General features: G+C 23.4%; 1 protein-coding gene and 2 non-coding genes across 6 annotated transcripts in view; 2 read left to right on the top strand and 1 right to left on the bottom strand.

Annotated features, from left to right (window-relative positions):
- The window catches only part of LOC112591189 (protein turtle homolog B-like), a 318,331-nt gene that overhangs the window by 62,345 nt on the left and 234,060 nt on the right, over nt 1-21,926 (bottom strand). The gene's annotated exons all lie outside the window — the stretch shown is intronic.
- On the top strand, nt 9,839-9,911 carry Trnav-uac. Its single transcript has one exon. It is a non-coding gene; the product is annotated as a tRNA-Val (tRNA).
- On the top strand, nt 10,633-10,705 carry Trnav-cac. The gene has a single exon. It is a non-coding gene; the product is annotated as a tRNA-Val (tRNA).

Below are 21,926 nucleotides of genomic sequence, written 5' to 3'. Positions count from 1 at the left end.
CGAGTATTAATTAAGTTAAAAAAAATAAATATCCATAACATAATAAGAACGAATAACTCAAATACGCCATTGTATTGTTATTATAAATAACTCACTACAATACAGTCTCACTATGAACATGTTTTGATTTAATTCTGACACATTCATAAGGAGTTCAAGTATTTGACTAATATAACTCTATTATATTATTTAAATTAAGAAATAATAGTTATAGTTATAAATTAAAAGGAAATTGCGTAAATCTAATTATCATTATTATTATACAGGTAAAATCGTTGAATTATTTATACTGATAAAATATTTCGGTAATAAGTATTACTGTAGCCGCATAAAACTATAATGAGTATAGACATTTTTTTTATTTCTCCGATTTTTCGTTTAACCTAATTGAATTGCAAAATGTTTATGGTTGCAGTAAATCAAAACATTCGAAAATATTATACATAATAACTTTTTAAATTTAGTATTGTGGTGTTTACTAGAATTTATTAAAAAATAAAACGTCTTATATTTGCGAAGTTATATAAGGTCTGTAAAGCAACGTATACCGAAAATTAAAGCCCTTAATTGAATAAGTTAAAAAATAAAATTCTAGTTGTCTCGTTTAGGGTTTAACATATTATTATTGTGCTAATAGGTGTACTATTGTACACTTATAGGGCATATCATATGTATAAAGCTCAACTATATATATATATATAATATATTATACATAATATAGCATTATATAACTAAAGCGTGCCGTAGCTATAATGATTATTTACTGTCTAACAATTACTCTTCGGTTCTATTTAATTTAAACACTCAGATCGTATATTATCATTTAACTAACTTGCTTATATGATGAAACACGTTTAATTGTTATGTATTAAATTATGCACTATATACGCTGACCACCTACATAACATATTATACATTATAATATACACAAAACACTATCTATACATTTATATAAACGATTACATTACATTAATAGACGATATTTACTTAATATGCTATTCTTGGTTATATACGCTAATATATTATACTTGTTAGAGTTAACCAGGGTTAATATATTGACTATAATATATAATTAATACGATATGGATACAGATAGTATAGTTGGCTATTGATCATGTTATTAGTTGTTCTTTAAATTACCAAATCCTCCAAGTATACATATATATATATAATACTATAATACAAAGAATAATATTCTATTTTGCACAATTTATTTTATAATAGTCGGTTAAGAGAAAATATATTTTAAATTTTGCAGTTTAAATCACTTGAAACGTTCTAAATAATTTTACTCATTTTGTGAGTGTTCTACTTATACACCAACTATAAAAAAAAATATAAAAAAAATAACCAACTATTTTAACAAACAATAAAGAATTTTTGATATTTTAAGTTGAATATTCTAAAATAACTGATCGCATAACATACAGTAATAAACTGTGTCGATTTTTCAACAATTTTAAAAGTAAAAAAAATTATAAATTATTTTCTTCATGAATTCCTACTTTTTGTTTACATTATATATATTATTTCATCAGAACATGAAGCATTTCGTGTTAACTAATGATGCTATAGGTTATAAAAAAATATATGACAGAAATAGTATAATTTATTAACACGTAATAAGGTTTGTAATGATCGTATTGCATTATATCCTCATAATTATATAGTTATCAGTCATAAATAACTGCGAAAAATTATAGTGTACGCATACACAAAATGAAAAGAAAACATTAATTTATTATTATGTGAATTGCACGTTTTGATTTTACTTACCATTTAACAAAAAGAGTATTGCTTAAATAAGTTAATTTTTATTCAATTTACTAAATATTCGTACAGGTTTTGTGAAATATTTACTTTAACGCAAGTTATATGTTTTTTTATTATTATTAACTAATATTAACTAACAGTTTTAGCTTGTAGTAATGAAAGTGGTTAAAAGAATATTTTACAAATAGGTCTAATTTATTTTTGATATATACCTAATTAATTAACTTTGAATATATGATTATTATATTATTCATATTATATCCGTACAACAAATTCAAGTTTTTCCTTATTTTATTTTTTCTATTTTTCCTAGTTCTTTAAAAATAAATACAAGTATTAATCGTACTAAATTAAGTTTTATACTAAAAACCGCCCTTAAAGTTGAAAATCGAATCATTTTACTGCTCCTAGAACCTTTAAAAAAAAAGTCCTTATCTTTGTAAAATCAATACATTTTCCACTCTTCTCAGAATCTAAAATATTTTTTTCTAAAAACATGCTTTATTATTATATCTTAAAAAAAATTCAATGGGGGAGACTGTCCTCCATATCTATTTTTTGTACATGGCCCATTGGACAATTTTATTATAGGTATAAGGTACGACCTCTTACTTTACCTATCTTATTATGTCTCTCTACTTTAACTTCTTATTTTTTGTAATTAGAGAAGAAAAAAAATAATATTACTATAATTGAGATATTTAAAAAAAAAAAATATATGTATCTTATTATATTATAATAATATTACAATGTTATATATTTATTTATATTATTAATATTACCAAACTAATAATATAATACAAATTAGTCAATAACCTATAAAATAATACTACATTTATGACTTCCAATAATACGAAGTTTCATCAATGAGTTGGCTCCTTTCATCACAATAATGTTACCTGTCAATTGAACTTTTAGCCTATATTCTTAATGTATTAATGATATAGATTGCATATAACATGTATAAAAAATAAAAAAAATAATAATATGATTTTATTATATTTTTAAATGTTAAGTTCAATTAGTACTATAACGTACAAATTACTATACTACTCCTATAAGTGCTACAATGATCACAATATTTTCCAGTACTATTTGTCTACATTAATTTCGATATATAACTGGATTCCTCTGGTTTCACATAGTATTTAAATTTTAATTAATGCTATTAAATAATACTTTAATTTTATATTTAATAAAATAAATATCATAAACATATACAACCAAGTGAAAATATTATCAAATTAAATTTTAATGAAGTTACATTTACATGTTTTATATTTACCTACAAAATATGACAGTTAATTTATTATATTTGTTTTAATAACTCAATTTTGATGAGTGGATATTTTTAATGCATTCTATAATATAACAATGTATTTAGTTAAAAATAATCTTAACACTTAGTTATATATAATAATGCAAATAAAGTTAGTAAAGGACAATAATTTACAAGTTAAATAATCCATCTCATTCCATAGTTTTACAGTAAGTGCTGTGGGTATATATGTACAAAACATAAAAAATATAAATTACTTTAAGCATGTTTGACATATTTGTTCAATTTGTTTTTTTTTTAATTTAAAACACTTACAATTTACTTAATTATTTTTTCAGGAGCATTTTATTTGACAACTAACAAAATCAAATTAAATTTAAATCAAATAAAAAATAAAACAATATTTTTAATACTTACGTCATACGTTTTACCATTATTACTATTATTTTTGTTTTAAACATTTTTTCACCAATTGCATAAATTAATGCATACATTTTATATACTCAAAAATTACATAAATACATAATAGTATTTTTTAATATAGTTTAAACAGTTCAACTTATTTATAAAATTATTTAAAGTGAAATAAAAATAACTTTTAAACTTTTTTTATGCATTAATAATCTTATTGAATATTATAATGTATTAGATATATTCGCGTTAAAATGAACGCTACTCAAAATGGAAAACGACCAACTTTATGTTTCAATTCGTATGAATGGTATTTATAAGAAAGCAATTACTCAAAAATTAAGGAACTATATTAATGAAGAACAAAAATTATATGGAGACCGAATAATACAATATTATAGCTCATTGTTTGGAATAAAATACAATGAAACATAAAAAATTATATCAAATTTAATTATATTTTATTATAAATGCTAAACTAAAAAAAAATTTAAGAGAGATTACATTACAATGCAGTGTGTTTATGTAATCTACATATTTTAAATTATTGTAGATAATATTTAAAATCTATTAAAAGTGCATATTCAGGCAATTAAAATAAAATTCAACAATAAGCAAATTATTTAAGAAAATTAACAAATTCAAAATACAAACGTAATAATATTATTATTAATTAAAGTTATAGTCATATTCTAATTTTATTTAAAAATGGGTTTCTTTTTTGAAAATCAGAAATTTTTTTGTTGCTATATGACACTCTTTAAATATATAAAAATTCCAAGTTATTTAAATATGGTCTTCGAGATTTCATGTATATTTAAATACTTTGAAAATTAGATTTTTAATTAATTCAAATTGAATTCATTATAATGGAAAATGGTGGAAAATTCTGTATATATATAATAAATAGTTTATAGAAATTTAATTACTCGTTAATGGATTCTAATAAAAAATTAATTTAAACACTAGATACAATGAAGTGGCTCAAATCTGAATCCGTTTCAAATCGATTTCTTTAATTCGTGTCAAATGTCCTTGTGTCTTTTGTTCGTGCGATCATTAGTGTAATAATAATATAGTAACTGCCACGCGTGCCTCTTTTTATAAATATATAATAATATCAAATGTAATAATTCACGTTGTACTATAGCACATTACGTATTTTATGAGTGGAATTTTGGTGGAGCGCGAAGAGTTAAAGTAACGGTATTGCGCGAACACACATCAAATGTGTATAGGTACAGACGTACACAGTAGTGTATTTTAACGAATTCACACACACACACACACACACACATATATATATATATAATATATAATATATAAACGTCAATAAAAAAATATGGTTTGAAACATTGAGAAATGCGCGTGGTAAACACGTACAAAACGCGCCGTCAATACACAAAACATGTAACGTTATATTACATATATAAACACACATGTTTTATTATTATGTATAGCTAGCAACGAGTTCAATAACGAGCTTATCGCCAGATCAACGCCGTCCATATTTATTATCATTGTTTATTTATATATTATATAATAATATCGAACGCTTTTCACAAAAAATTCTCCGACTGCAGCTCATGACAATAATGTTATACTCGTAATATGTTGTACGTGCGCTTATCGAGGCTATGATCAATTAGTTAAAAAATGATCTACCAGTTTTCTGAATGACAGAGATCGTGCACACTCATACAACAAAAAATTCTACATAATACTTTAAAAGATTTATTATGTTGTTGTCCCATTTATATGATGTAATGTAATATGCAAATAACACATATCCATCGAAGAAAAACCATCTGATACACACATGCGTAATAAGTTATTTTGATATTATCAAAATAAATTCGTAACGTTAATCACTTGATAGAAGAAATTAATTATTGGTAATCAAACCATATAAGAGTGTATTATCTAGGTAAGAAGAATAAATAAAATTTTGTATTAATTAAATCGTCTGCAAAACAATAAGTCATGGTGCTATTTTCTTTTTAATCCGCCAGCACGTTCATCAGGGATATAATTTGAAAACATGGTTTGTATAGGAAGAGGATAAATATTTAATGTTGAATACACGTGAAAACTCTTATTTTGAATCTTTGATTAAAATTCTAAAAATCATATCTTAAGCTAGTTAAAAACGTTAAGACTACAACTAAATTATTTTATAAGCGTATTTGGAAATCAGTGAATTGGATATAACAGCGAAGACTGTAGTTTTTGACTTATAAATATATACCTATAAAAACATTTTTTCTGGTGATGTTTTTATGAATAATTTAAAAGAATCTTACCTAGATTCTGCTTAAATCGATCACGCACATTACACATTATCCCATAATATAATTTACGTATCCTCGATGTGTTATACATAATATTACATCAGTCATACATTCATATATTACCACTGCAACATCATATCATAATAACACACAGCGATGATAATGTACAATATTTGTTTCTCCGGAACCGGAAGAGGAGATGGAAGGCTTCTGCTGCAGGATTTAAGTAATAATAACAATATTATTATGATGTAGGTACTATACCAGAGAACCGCGTACTATATCAATTAGTGCAATCCTATCGTGGACGGCCGGTTACAGCAATACGCGTAAACGTTTCGTGTGCGGGGCAATGACACTAATACGTGTATAATATAATCGTATGTAAAATAATATCGTAATAAAATAACGATACGAGTTGTACACGACTTATGTTTTTATATCATTTATTTGCACGTTTATAATAACATGAGTGTATATTGTATTATATTGGGTACAATGTGCACACGTATATAGTGCACTTAAATTGTAGTCGTAAGCGTGAATAATTTTTTCACCGTCAATGATTTACATCCGATTTGCCCAGTGCATTGCAAACACACACGTATCCGTTCAGATTATTATTATTTCCGTCGTATAATAATCATGATAGTTTGTATAAATAAATGCATACATACGCTGGCCCGATCGTATCGCACAACAGCATAATAACAATATAAAGCTTATATTATATATATATATATATATTATTTTATACGAACACCGTATAATATATGCTATATATTATATAAACAGACAGTCTTTTATGGCGTTTTACACATTATACTGATATATACAACATAAATTGAACGAGCGTGTTTATTAAAACGTATCGCTTTTAATATTCATATATTGTAATGTCGGGAGATGTGTTTTTAATTTTTTCGTTCACGAGCCGACGACGGCGTCTATATAATAATAATAATAATGATAAAGTATTGGGTACGTGTTGTGTAGTGTTACGGATTTTATTATATTGTGTTATAGTGAACAAATAAATTGTCAAACAAATTTAAAACCGTTTATTGGGTCCACGACTGCACAGCGTGTCGATATATTTATTATTTTATAGTAGGATATAACATCATCAATGATATTATACTCCCTCAAAGATGCATGTCTCCGATTATGACGATCGTATAAAATACATATTATAGTATCATTATTATTATTATTGCGTGCCGTAATGGCGTAATCCCATATCGTTTTTGGATTCGGTCCATGCGCGTTTGGCGGCAACGCTTCTAACCCCTTCACGATCGTCTTTCGATTTATACATTATACGTACGTATTAAGTGTATAATGTAAAAATATAGGGTTTCTCGAAATTCCTGCAGTGTATATTATAATTTATTACGTATAGTATAAAGTATTTATTACTATTTAATAGATTTGCTCCCCCCTCCCCGAACGTTTCTATATAGTCAAGGATCAAGCATTAACAATTTACGATTAAGGAAACCTTACAAATATGATACTGAAATTAATTTATACGCCAGACGTTTTTCTATTACCAACTAATAATAGACATTTATTTTTCAACTACGCTAATCGGGATTTTTATTTAAATATAATTAATGCTATTAAATGCGGTCAAGTAATACTATATAATATACATACGTGCACTGCCGTATTATTATAGTATCAGATTTAATACGAATCAAAATAAAACATACCTGTGGTATACCTATACATTATAAGACATTAATGATTGAATTAAACACGGTTAAGTACATTTCAAATTCCATTAGGTAAGTATGCATGTATATTATCGTCATTGATTTGAATAAGTTTTATATTATATACGTCGTACAAGAAATATATACTCAAATAGAACTTAAATAAAACCATAATTTTTTTCGTATATTCAATGAGCAACAGATATTATTAAAGTCTTTTAGTCTTTACTCTTTACTATTTCTATCGTCGAGAATTGGACGAATGATCACAAAAACATATAAAATTGCTTTCATAAATGTATTTTGAATATTTTGATTGTACTTATTTTATTACTATAAAACAGAGTATACTCTGTAGAGTAAAATATACATATTTAAAATATATAAAATTATTAATTTATAAAAAAAGGTTGAGAAAATAGGCACGACAAGTTGTGCTTAAAATAAAATTTTGTTTGTAGGATTAGTGTATCAGCTGCATTTATATTTTAATTTTACTTTTAGAATTATCATAAATTTTATATAAACTGTAAGATAATTTTCAATTATTAATTAATGAGTGTATAGTCATAAATATTTTTTGATTTAGTAAAAAAAAAAATATTTTTTTTTAATATATATACCTGATTTGGAGCCAATATACTATAGTCTATAAGTAGTATAAGTCTATAACGGTATTTGGATTTTCATGAAATGTCGTTATAAAATATTTACAGCTATTGGTTATTAACCAGCATATACAAGTATGATTTAGAATGATTTTTTACCTATAAAAACGAAATTTTTATTCTCGTATACTATATTAATCGACCTAATCAGTTTGTTGATTATTTGCATAACACAAAATATTATAGTTAATATGGACGGGTAATTGAATGATGATGCTATATAAATACTTTTATATCAATATATTATGCACTAAAGTAGTTTATTTTTACTGTATTCATAACACTTAAGAATTTTAATTATTTTATTTTATTAAAATAACTAAATTTGTACTGAATATAATAAATATTATTTTTACAAAATATTTTAATTTATATTATCAATTGCTATTATCTAGCATAATAAATTTATACATTGATCTATAAAACTAGACAAATGTATTTTATTATTTAAATGGTAATGATAGCAAAATAAAAAAAAAAAAAAAAATGCTACATTCAGCTAAATGTTATTCTTTAGTATAAATTAAAATATAGCTTTAATTAAAAAGTTATTTAAAAAAAAAAATCATGACTCTTATTAAATCACCAGTTTAAAGTTTATATTGTATAAATATTAAATAACTATCATTATTTTTTTGTTTCCTATTTCTTGTAAATATAAAAATGTTTTTAGTCTACTGTCGTCATCATATAGATACCAGAAAAAGTCTAGAATTGCCCGACAACCTCTTCGAATCCCTCAGTCTAACTCATGACAACACCAATAAAATAATCGCATTTTTTGTTAACAAATTAACATGTACAACCTAATTTAAGGACCTATTATATTATTCATTGTAACCAAAAACAAAACGATATGTAAAACCTAATTTAAGGAACCATTGTATTACTATATTATGTAACCAAATACTTTCATTTTTTTGTTGCAAGTTAATAACCTTAACAGTTGAAGCTGTACCATGAATAAAAAAAAAAATAAAAATATTTTTAATTGTTTTGTAGCCATGAATCTAATGCTTTCCTACTCCACTTTTCAAACTGAAAGTTAAGAAATTTAATAATGAAACAATTTTGTTAATATAGCATACTTTTTTGAGTATATTCTAAAAGTAGCTGATCATTGTCATGTTAAAAAATAACTAATTTAATTTAAATTACATTATTTAAAGAATATATGTATCTAATACATTAGTGAGCATGGCATAGCGCACCTTAAATGTAACTTTAATCAATTTTAAATTTAAAAGTTTGTAAAACGAAATTTATATTTAAACTATACGAATATTATATATAAATTTTATGTATTATTATGTTGGTAACAAAAACAAATTACCTATGTCAAGATCACAAAAGTAAGCAACTAACCTAAGTCTTAAAAACATTAATTTATCGGTGATAAACTATCATAACTTTTGATATAAAAGTTATTATTACCCATAAAAATCATACACATGAATACATAATAATATTATACCTACTTATATATTTTATCTGTAATAATTTATTTAATATTTTCTACATTTACGAGTACCTCGGTATTATCTGCGCATTATTATGTTTTTGAGAACTTTATGAGGACAGTAGGTATGTAGCACTATAAATTTGAATTTTATATTCAATATACAACTCACAGATAACCCCATTAAGTAATTATTATTAACTATTAAAAATTCCTGACATTATTGCCTTAGATATCTGGTTTCCGTAGTGTAGTGGTTATCACGTGTGCTTTACACGCACAAGGTCCCCGGTTCGATCCCGGGCGGAAACACAACTAACTTTTATTTATTATAAATATTTAGGTAAATTTTACATTTCTATCCGCATAAATCATTTTTTATGAATTGAAAATAAATAAATAATTTTAATGTGTTGATCGTCTTAAAATTATAGATCGTACAAGCGACTTCTAAGTATAATAATTGGTACCTACTATTAGAAACTACATATAGTTTGTATTATACTTATGATTATATAAAAAAAATGTAATAGGTAAACTATTATAGCATTTTATCACTAGGTAACAATTAACATTAAAAAAAAATTCTAAGTAATCAAATATTGAAATACCTATTGCTATTTTCATTTTATAACACTAAAGTTTACTATGCGCATATAAATTCCAATATAACTGTTGTAAGTAACTAACAAAATACCAAAACTTATCAGACCAGACATTGTTTAGCTCATAGGTTGGTACATAAGAATAATTACCTATTAGTATTTATTACTGTAGAGTGTAGCTATTTAAAATAATAATACCTATAGCGGGTAAAATGTAGGTAGTCCATTTGACGATCTCTACACGCGACATGCGTTTGATGAAAATTATAACGTTCACCGCAAACACACCTAAAAGCGAATTGTATAAGAGACTATATAAAAAAAGAAAATGAAAATTAATAGGTATAGGTACCTAACTTTAATCACAGAGCAGCAGACGCTATTTTTCCACGTTTAATTGCTTACGAAATCGCCCGGTCATACATCTAGTTTCCGTAGTGTAGTGGTTATCACGTGTGCTTCACACGCACAAGGTCCCCGGTTCGATCCCGGGCGGAAACATTTTGCGATTTTAGTGTGAAAAAACGAGATTATTATTGTTTATCATAGTTTGGTAGCTATTTCTTACCATCCCGTGTAAAGTCGATAGTTGTTATGCGTTTGACACACACATAATATTATATATAACATTATTATTTATTTTCATTTTTATAGTCTGGTATTAAATAAAAATAATATATAATATTTTATTATATTATGTGTATGCGTATTTTAATAAAAGGAATGTATTGATTTTACTGTAGTGTTGTGTTTCTTTGCTAAGGAACATAATAATTTATTTCAGCGATAAATAGTGTAGGTATATACTGGAAGTTAAATAAACGACATAAGTACATGTAACACAGTACAATATACAGGATAATTAAAAAATAATTGCAAGTAATATTTTAATATCCTCAAATTAATTTTTGATACTTGTTAATTTTATGTACCTAAAATATTTTTGTACAAATTTTATTGTTCTGAATCAAAAAATAAAAATAAAAGAATACTATATTAATTTTAGACCGATTCGTGAACAATACCTAAATAATTATGCAATGTGTTATTTTTATTATTATTATTATTATTATTATTAATCACTAATTAGATACTAAACACATTTTGATAATTTTATTCGAACTATATAAAAGACATGATAATTAAAATATAATAACCAAACCTTTTTAAAATGTAATGATCATATTTTATTAAGGTAAATATATAAACAATTTTTAAATCTATATCTTTACATGGTTTAACTATATAACATAAAATATCGAAACGTTAATAATAATGATTTTTAGTATGCTTAAATGTTTTTATATAATGATATGTATTATTTATAATAAAGTTCTTTATATTATAAATTGAATTTACCATAAAATCTTTTGCAAAAACTCGACAAATTTCTAAATTTTGGGCATGGAATTTCATTTGCGATTATATAAATTGATTGATATTTTGTTATTGTTTATATGTCTAAGACGCCTAAGTCATCTATATGTTTAAGTTTGATTTGAAATATTACATTTCTGTTACTACTTACATTTGTTTTCTATCTCATATGTCAAGCACTCAATCATTATTTATTACGTTTTTTTTTTGATATAGTTCTATAATAAAAATATAAATTATAAATTTAATAATAAGTATAGGCTATTGTATAACTAATAAAACAAATCTTAGTTTTAAATTATAACTCATAATAAACCATAGTTAATAATAATTATTATAAAACGAAATAACGTTTAACTTTAATAATTATCGATTACTTTTTATCTTTTTTTTTTTTTTTATTCAAAATTGACACATATTTTAATTATCATACAAAATATTTCAAATATGTTAATTTTATTGTTATCTTATGATATTATAATAATTTTTTGATATTAATTGATGAAAGATATTTTATCTACATATATCGTATTAAGTATTTTCTATATAAAGACTTAAATTTGAGATCCATTTTATGGCTATTCTAAAATATCAGTTTTAATTATCTAAAAACTTTAAAACCTTCTTTGAATTTTTTTTTAATAATCCGTGAATTTCAATAAATTCAAAAAAAAAAAAATAATTATAATTATTATAAAATAAAATAAATAATATTTAAATAATAAAGATATACGTATAGCGGTCAGATTAAAGTAGGGTAAGACCACTTTTATATAATATGAGTCATTTGCAACTAAAAACTTTGTGTTTTTAAATTATTTATTTTATTTATACAATTTATAAAATAAATATTTTTAATAAGTTTACACGTCTTACGATAATATGTTAAAATGATTGTAGCACATCATTTACGTTGGTACAGCTATTGCTCAATTAAACCTAAGCATTTATACTCATGTACTTATGTAGGTATTTTTAAATAATTGTTAGTTCAATAATTGCAAGGGATTTGTTATAAATTGTATCATTCATAAGTTATAAATACCAGTAAAGATTGTGATTTATTCTCATTAAAAAGAAAAAAAACATAAATGAAAAATACTAATAGTAATATGGTTGTAGCCGTGAAATTCATCTATTTACTATATAAATACATAATTATTTTTTCCAGTATTAATTATTATTTTATCAGTAATTATTAATTATAATGGAGATAAATTTTATAATTATACTATATCAGTGCCTATTTGATTTTTATTTGAAACAATATAGTGGTTTGTATTTATTATTATTATTATCCTAATAAGTAATTACACTAAACTTATTTTTTTGAACATTTCAAAAATATTCCCTTTTTTATATATTACTGCAATGGAATGAAATATAACCCAATTATTAAATAAATCATAATTATTTTTATTAATAACATTTTAATAATATTTATTATTCGAGATTACCAAAAAATACGTATAAGTATTGTGTAATTTGTTGCTATTTTTTATTAGTATTATTATTTTATTTTGTATTGAAAATGATAGTCGATTAATTAAATAAATATTGAAAAAAAAAATTGAAACAATAAACAGGAATAGGATTTTAATTAACAACACAATCAAAAAAACTTATAGAATGGCAAATAATTTAATTTTTTTTTTAGTCTTATTTTTATAGTGTACTGCTGTTTTTTTATGTACACTGAGAAAAAAATATTTAACACACAATTCAATACAAACGAAACATACTGTATTTTTTTTTTAAAAAACTATATATTATTAACAGTTCATTATTCTTATAATTAAAAAAGTTGTGCTATTAAAATATACAGTTTTTTCTCTTTGTATCACAATTTTGATCATTAACTACAACTAATTAGTCATAACTTACATACATACGTGTATATTATAATAAAAAAAATAAATTGTACATAAAAAATCCTATCTCCTCCAAGGACTCAAAAGGTATTTAAGTATTCAGTTTTCTTTTTCACTTTTATAAGTCAATGTTAATATTACACGAACATTAAAAAATTGTACATAAAATATGCAATAATAATATTGGTGAGTATTCACTTTTATATATTTCAAAATGATAAATTAGTTAAACTTTTATTATTCATTTTTTTTTTTTTTTTTTAACGACAAAAATCCGTAACCCGTTGGCCATTGATAAATTTTAATAATTGCGCAATTAATTCATTCGAAATGTATAGATGTATTGTATTGAAATTCTTTTCAAAGTTTAGTTTTGCTGTAATAAATAACAATGTTAAATAATTATTAAAATATGGTATGATAATAATTATTATGGTAGTTATTGCAGTCGATTTCGAAGAAAGTTATTATATGACAATCTACTGACGGAAAAACGGATGTGTTCAGATTACTGGCGCGGAAAAATGTCAATAAGGAAAAGCGAATTAATGCCATAAAACCTTTTTTTATCTGATCCTCTAAATAAAAAAAAATATTTTAAAAAGTAACAGCATTAATGTATTCGTTTTATACGCTTACCGTTTTTCTGCTAAACAATCTCAAAGTACGTACCGTACCTACACATAATATATGAGTACACATATGTATAAAAAACATAAACTGTACAAAAAAAAAAAAATAAAATAAAATAAAATAATAATAATAAAACTTTACGTTAAGGTACCTACCCAAAATACAATATTACGATTCATCCCGGTAGCAGAGCACTCAGCTAGTGTCTTGGGTATTTCCGTTGGTAAATTATTACATCGAATCTGCGTCTGCCTATTAGTAAACATATATAGATATCGTACGAAAAAAATAAATTCGGTTTTTCGTTTAAAATTACAACCGACGTTTTTACCCTGGACTGTTGTACTTTTATTGAAATACAGTCACTTCTCTTGAAAACACGACATATACACTAAGTTGACTAGGTGACCAAAGAGCCAAAATAATTCGTGATGACGAAAAGTCAACGCAATTTTCGCAGATTTTAATATGTTTATTACATAATAATATTATACAACTTTAAAATAAAGATAATAATTTAAAATAATATTAATTATATTCGTTATAAAAATAATGTTTACATTTTTTAAGTGCAAACTTGAAGATTATTGTGGTTTTAAATTGTTTTTTACGTGATATATTTTGATAAAGTGTTTTTTTTTTATTATTATTATTATTACTTATCAAAAACATCAAACAATATGAACCACTTTAATTGAATACAGAGACACGAGGAAAAAAGCAAGATTTTCCATATTAAATTTTTCTAAACTGAAGTTTAGACTTATAATTTTATTTAATTATTATAACTAAATAATTGTAACTCGTTTACCCAGTGATAAATGCTAAGCTAATGCTGCACTAACTAATTTGATGTTTTATGGTTTTGGGAATTTTTTTTTTAATAATTTGATTAAATTAATACAAAAATGATTGGTTTAAATGTTTAACGTATTTAATATCGTCATTAAATATTGACGTTTTTCTGAAAAAATAATCCCTATGTAAAAACAATCAGTGTTCCATAAATATTTTTAAGTGACAAATAATCTGTACAAAAACATATTTTTCAAAACGGTAAATTATTGATTTCGATAATACATGACGTTTTATGTTTAAATTGAATTGTTCTGTATAAATAAAAAAAAAAAATATATGAGTAGATAATTGTCAAATACACGAAAATGTCACACTGCACGCTATGTATCAAAACAAATAAAAACAGGTCGACGTTTATCTTTTTACGACCTCGGTGAACCTATATTTTTATGATTTTGTGTTGGGTGTTGGTGCGTCTTGTCTAATAATAGCGTCGAACGAAAATTATTATGACCGTCTACTAATCTCCATCGATTTGACGGATTTCTTTACTTACCGCCTTAACTACCGCGAATTGAATTATGTAAGATCCGATAGAGCGTCAATTAGATATTCAAACTATGAGAATGACATAATATGTATAGTATATATATATATATATTATGCATTTATGCATAATATTATATAATGTAGCGAACTGGCGGTTGCGATTGTACTGATGTAAACTAACCTCGAAAACTCGTAATTTTCCATCTTGATTTTGATGTAACTAATCCATCCGCCTGCCAATCGAGTTTTAATTTAATAATAATAATATAAACAAATGAATTAAAAGAATAGAAATCAACTATAATAGATATTTTTATAGTAATATTTATATGAGATATATGGATAATATATTACACGAGGTGATTCTCTGAGCACATGAACTCTGATTTCATCGTTTAATTTATACAAATTTTAATTTTTGAATATTTAAATATATCTATTTAACCAATAATCATAATAATATGCTTAATTATTCATAATCAAAAGAGAATAATTATCATTAAAAAAAAAAAAAAAAAAAAAAAAAAAATAATAATAAGGATACTTCTTACGGCATACAAAATATAAATAATTATTTAAACACGTGGTATTAAATAACCATAAATATTTCAAACATCAGAATTTATACCGATGCATAATGTTAAAGGATTAAATGAGAGTGAACATGAATTTGATTAATTGTTTTATAAAGCTATACCTACCGGAGTATAAATACATGTATGTTACATTGTTAGCAATTACGACGATACCATCTCAAATCATAAAAACGAATATTATTTGGAGGTAGGTACCCATGTCTGTTTTGACTTAATTAGAATCAACGATATGATAAACATAAGATGCAATTCTTTGAATACATTTTTAATAATACAGCATAATTAATATTGTACTTTGTAGTTTCAGCAATTATCGTAATATATACCATGTTGTTTCTAGAGTTAATTTTATAGCGTGCGATAAATATATATTTTTCATCATATTTTGGAGTTAATTTTTCTTTCCTTAAAAAAAATTTCAAATATAAGACTGATAGAACATCTAACTTTCTTCGTGTTATTAATATATTTTCTCAACTTAGAAGTAATGTGTTGTTCACTTTTAAATAAACTCATTTTATACGTGCATAAAAATTATTTTATTTGACATTTTAATAGTTTCGTTTGTAAAAACAATTTGGTAAAAAAAGTCTTTTTCAGTCTAGATAAAAAAAGAAAGCTTGTATTTAACTGAGATAGTAACACAATTTTATTTTCAGCTACTTATGTGCATGCCGGAGAGTCTGTATTACGTGAACTTTGAATAAAATATTTAAATCTACTGAGATGGATTCATAAGTACCCGAGGAAATATGTAAACGCTAACATTCCACAGGTAGATAATATATAAGTTTACTCGTATTTGTGTAGGATAACATTATTAAAAAACACATTATATTATTTTAATATAATATGATATTTAGGTTTCAAGATACTGAAGAAAAACAATGTTGCTGTGAAAGATTTTCACGGTAATAAATTGTTTAATATATTTACATTTCAAAATAATTAGTAAATTATATTTTTACTTTAAAAATATTAATTAATTATGTTGATTTAAAAAAAAAAAAAAAAAAAAATACATGGGAAATGGCTCTTCTGTAGGATAGGTGTATTGAATGTTTCTTGTTATGTCATGGGTGGCCTATACATTTGAACTTGAAGATAAATCGTATATTAAAAAAAAACGATTTTGAATATATACATTCTATCTGTTAGCCTATATTTCTAAAGATATTATATTAAATTCATAATGAATAAACTGATATTAGTAATTTATTTTTCTATCAATAGGTAATACGATAGGTTAATTACCTATTAATAGATAATTAGGAAATAGGTTTTTTTCTGGTTAAATATAGGTTGTTATTAACTTATAATTCAATACCACCAACGTGAAGTATAACGATGTGAATAGGTCTATAATATAAATAGTTTAAAATTAGTTTAAATATTTTGAAAATTGAATTGTTTTTCAATGTTGATATTATTAGTGCTTAATGGATAAATAAATATTATTTTTTGAATTAAATAAAATAAATTAACAATAATCGTTATTTTGCACTTAAATGTTCAATGTTGTCATAATTTGAAATTGAAAAGTGTATAAAAACAAATCGTGTACAGTGTATACGTATAACATACATCGTAAATGTATTTTGATAAATTGCTGTAAGAATAACTTTTGAAGAACCTTTCATAAAATTGTAAAGCATTAGTTATGAAAATGAAAATATATATATATGAATTTATAGCTAAAAATAATTTGCGATTTTTGTGATTTACCTACTTCTTTATATAGTTATTTCTATTTAAATTTAAATTAAAAAAAACATTTCATGGTGTTTTGTAAATATTTCTATTTTTTTTCCATAATATTTTTATGTTTTTCACTATACTTACTAAATCTTTTTTTTTACTTTTGACCTTCAAAGTATAAACTAAATGCAATTTACCACAATATTCCACCTTCAATATTGCATATTGAAACATTTTTTATAAAATAAAAAGTATCTGACACAAAATATTTTTATTTTTTTTTTATATAACACTTTAAAATCAATACATTCATCGTTCTTTTCAGAATTTAAAACTATATAGATATTGGGATAATATTTTACAAGCTTTTGTTATTTCATTTGTACAATTGTATCTTTGTATGCAATCCGCATTTTATTATTTTATTGCAGTAATATATGTGTATATACAAAGTATAATATTTAGACATATATTTGATTAGTATTTTTTTTTTACATTGTTCTATAAAATAAATTGTATATTCTTTGTTTGTTTTTTTAATAATTTTTAAATGATAAGTAATCTAGAGGATCCAAATAGTTATGTAAAATATTTAAATAGCTGCAATATTTAACTGATTTGTTTTATATACATAATTTTTTATTGATTGTAGTATTTTTTTTTTTTTAAGTACTTAACTTTAAGCCAAAGTTTAAGTTTCAAAGTAATTTTTTTATCATGAAGTTAACAATTGAACTCGATTATAATAAAATAAAATATATTTATTTTAAAGTTTGTAAAGTTGTTTTATGGTCCTATACTGTATACTGTATAAATTAATTAATTAATCATACACAAATGAAACTAATAATAAATGTTTCACATGACTAATTTCTATTTTATAGTGTCGATCCCTATTTAGATTCTTCCTTAAGATATTTGAGTTTTTAGACTTTTCTAGAATACATTAAACTTTAGTTTCAAATAATTTCATAATTGAAGTGTTATGATTTGGTGTTGATTATTTGTATTTTTAAAAAATACATTTGGTAGGTATCTGTGTTAAATTTAAAGTACTCTATTTCTATAAAAATAAAAAAGCTAACAGTTTTTATTGAACGTATAATATTTTTGTACAAAATATAATAAAAAAGGTATATTAGAACAGTTTTGGAAAAAAAAAAATTAAATTTCTTCAAATTATCATTTTTTTTTTTTATATAATATTCTATTACTGCATAACTAACCAACTGCAATTATACTTAAATATGTATAGAGTTAGATATATCTATTTGAATATTAATTTTACTTAATACCAATATTTCTTGAGTTATTAACATCATGATTTTCTTAAACTATATTTCGTTAATTGTTAGTAATAAATTGCACATGTATATGAGTACATTTAAAATAATTTAATTACATTATTTTTGAATGGCATGTTCAAACTTTTGGAGAGTTGTTTAGATATAGGTATTATGTTTTACACGTCACAGCCTAAAGACTAAAAAAAATAAAATTCATGCACATGACCGACTTTTCCGGATTACACTTTCAAACTCGTTCTAAAGTTAGTCGAGTATAGTGTTTAAATGTTAAACAAATATAATAATATATACTGTATTGTAATATATAATACGTTGTATATATGTGAATATTGTAAAATATATTTAAAATAAAATTATATTTAATGCCTTTGGATAAATAATATTATTAATAATACGTATCTTAAAATGCATTTGCACGAATTCGGTACATGACAATGGTTAAATATATTATTTTGGGTGTCTATTATAGTGCAAATAATATTCTAATTAGAATTAAGTCATACAAAATATATTATTTATTATAAATTTATTTATGTAACACATTTTGTGTATAAAAAAAATTCAGAAAACGTATCGTTGTTAAGACAATAGTTTTAAAATTATTTTGACTAAAATTAAAATAATTTAGGAGTTTTTAACTATTTGTTTCAATAGTAAATTTAAATAAAAAAACAAAAACAGAATTGAAATGACATTTTTAAAACTTTACTAATGAATTATAATCATTGATCAATCAATAAGTATTAATATTATGTAATATTTAAATAGTATAACAATATGTATGGTATTTATAAATAGTTTAATGATATGTTTAATTAAATTGCATTGGAAATTATTATATTATCCTCAGTTTATCTAATTTTGACTATTTTTCAAGCAAACTATATTATATTTATTTTTAATTATGTTTTCTAAGGTACTTTAGTTATTTCTTTTCGTATTTTATGGTTATTATTATTAGTTTTATAAAAGGTAATGAAGCTTTAAGCTATTAAATTTAATTTTCGACTATGTTTTACTTAATAAACTTACCTATACATATTTTTGATTTAGTGTTTTTTTCCTTTTAAAATAGAAATGTTTTTCTTTTTTGTTTTATTTAATTTTTTGCTGATTGTAATATTTATTTCTTATTTTTTTTTTTATATTTTTTTATATTATCAAATATAAATGTATTTAATACTATAGTAAGACAGTATTAGCTTATATGAATTCAGAATTAAATGTACATCTAAGAGAACGGTTATTGAGTGTTTTGTGAAAGAAAAAAATACAAAAATAGCATACATATTTGATATTACCAAATATTTTTAATGAACAGATTCAATTGTAATTAAATTATATAATTTTAAAGTTTTATCCATGTAATCCACTATGTTAATCATAAATCTTATCATTAAAATATTTTTTTCTTTTTATTCTGTATACACTGAACTATTATGGTGTATTATTTTTATTAAATCAGATTATTATACCTACTGTTTAGGTTGATATTTTATTTAATAGTTTAATTAAATTTAAACGCAAATCAAACAAACTTTCAACTTCAAAATAATTTGCTTATAATAGGTACATAACAATCCATACGAACTGTAACAACACATGTGGTAGTACTAATAAATTAAGTAGGTGATCCTCAGGTATAAAATAATTTAATTCCACCTCGGTTTGACATTATTTAAACTTCGTAAATAGATGGCTTATCTACTCGTTCAAGTAGTGTCTTATTATTCTGTTTAAATAGTTATACTTATTGAATAAAACATTTGTGTACGTTAATATTATCAAGCTTACTAAGACTTCGCATAACAATAATCCCTTACAAGTCTTCTTATAATAATATAACAGAATATGATGTAAATGTTATTGATATATTCATACTAATATTTTATTATGTGGTTTAATAAAATTCACATATTTAAAATAACACCATTAAATGTGCGGAATATGCCTTTCTATAATATTCAAAAATTGTAAAAACGTTTATTCAGCTACGTATATAAAATTATGTATAAGTTATTATGCGCCTACTTTTACAGAGATTAAATCCTCATTCATGGAAATACGTAACTTATATCGAAATACAAACACAAGAAAGTACACATTAATGAATTTGAATGTTTGATAAATATTAAACCAAACTTAACTTAATCACTTCGTAAGAGTAAGTATTTTAATTGATTTGACGTATTATGATGAAACATTATTATGTATTTCAAACTGTATTTAAACATGTTTTTTTATTGTTTATAAAAAATACCATCTACCTATTTACAGACAAAAATATTACGGTTTATATTTTTTTACGTCTCATAGTAAACATTTTGTTTTTAATTGTATATTTGATTGAATAGCGTACAATTTCTATGATATATTTATTCTCACTCGAATCCATTGATACTCAACAGCAGTGAATAATATATAGTTCTATCATTACGCATGATTTCTTTTACAGTTGAATAGGTAATATATTATTGCTCATATGAAAAAGATAATTGGCATAGACGCTATTTAGTGTTACATAGTTGTTTTAAAATGAGGCACTGTTTAAAAGAAATGTACCACCGTGTCACCCGGTGATACGAACACTCAATAATTATCCAGTAATAATACTAATCTCCATACTTATTGTAGACAGCAGATCGATAAATCCAACAAATATACGAAAATTCGTCAAACTGATTACAGCTATTTATTATTTATTAGCCAGTAAACAAAAATAATAAACTAACTACTTTCATCTATATAGATTGGATTCTGGTTGGAGGGGGAGAACGCGTGGTTGAAAGAATCCCTTAAGCCTCAAAAGTATATAATAATTCCGTTGATGTTTTAAGGTGGCTCGTTACGAGACGACCCTTTTGGCGGCACTTTATCCCTCCGACACGACCGG

The sequence above is a fragment of the Melanaphis sacchari genome, unplaced genomic scaffold, assembly GCF_002803265.2.
Source record: "Melanaphis sacchari strain LSU unplaced genomic scaffold, SCAv2.0 Contig12_pilon_pilon, whole genome shotgun sequence".
Taxonomy (NCBI): domain Eukaryota; kingdom Metazoa; phylum Arthropoda; class Insecta; order Hemiptera; family Aphididae; genus Melanaphis; species Melanaphis sacchari.
The sequence above is the reverse complement of the archived record's forward strand: the minus strand, read 5'-3'. Positions and strand labels throughout refer to the sequence as shown.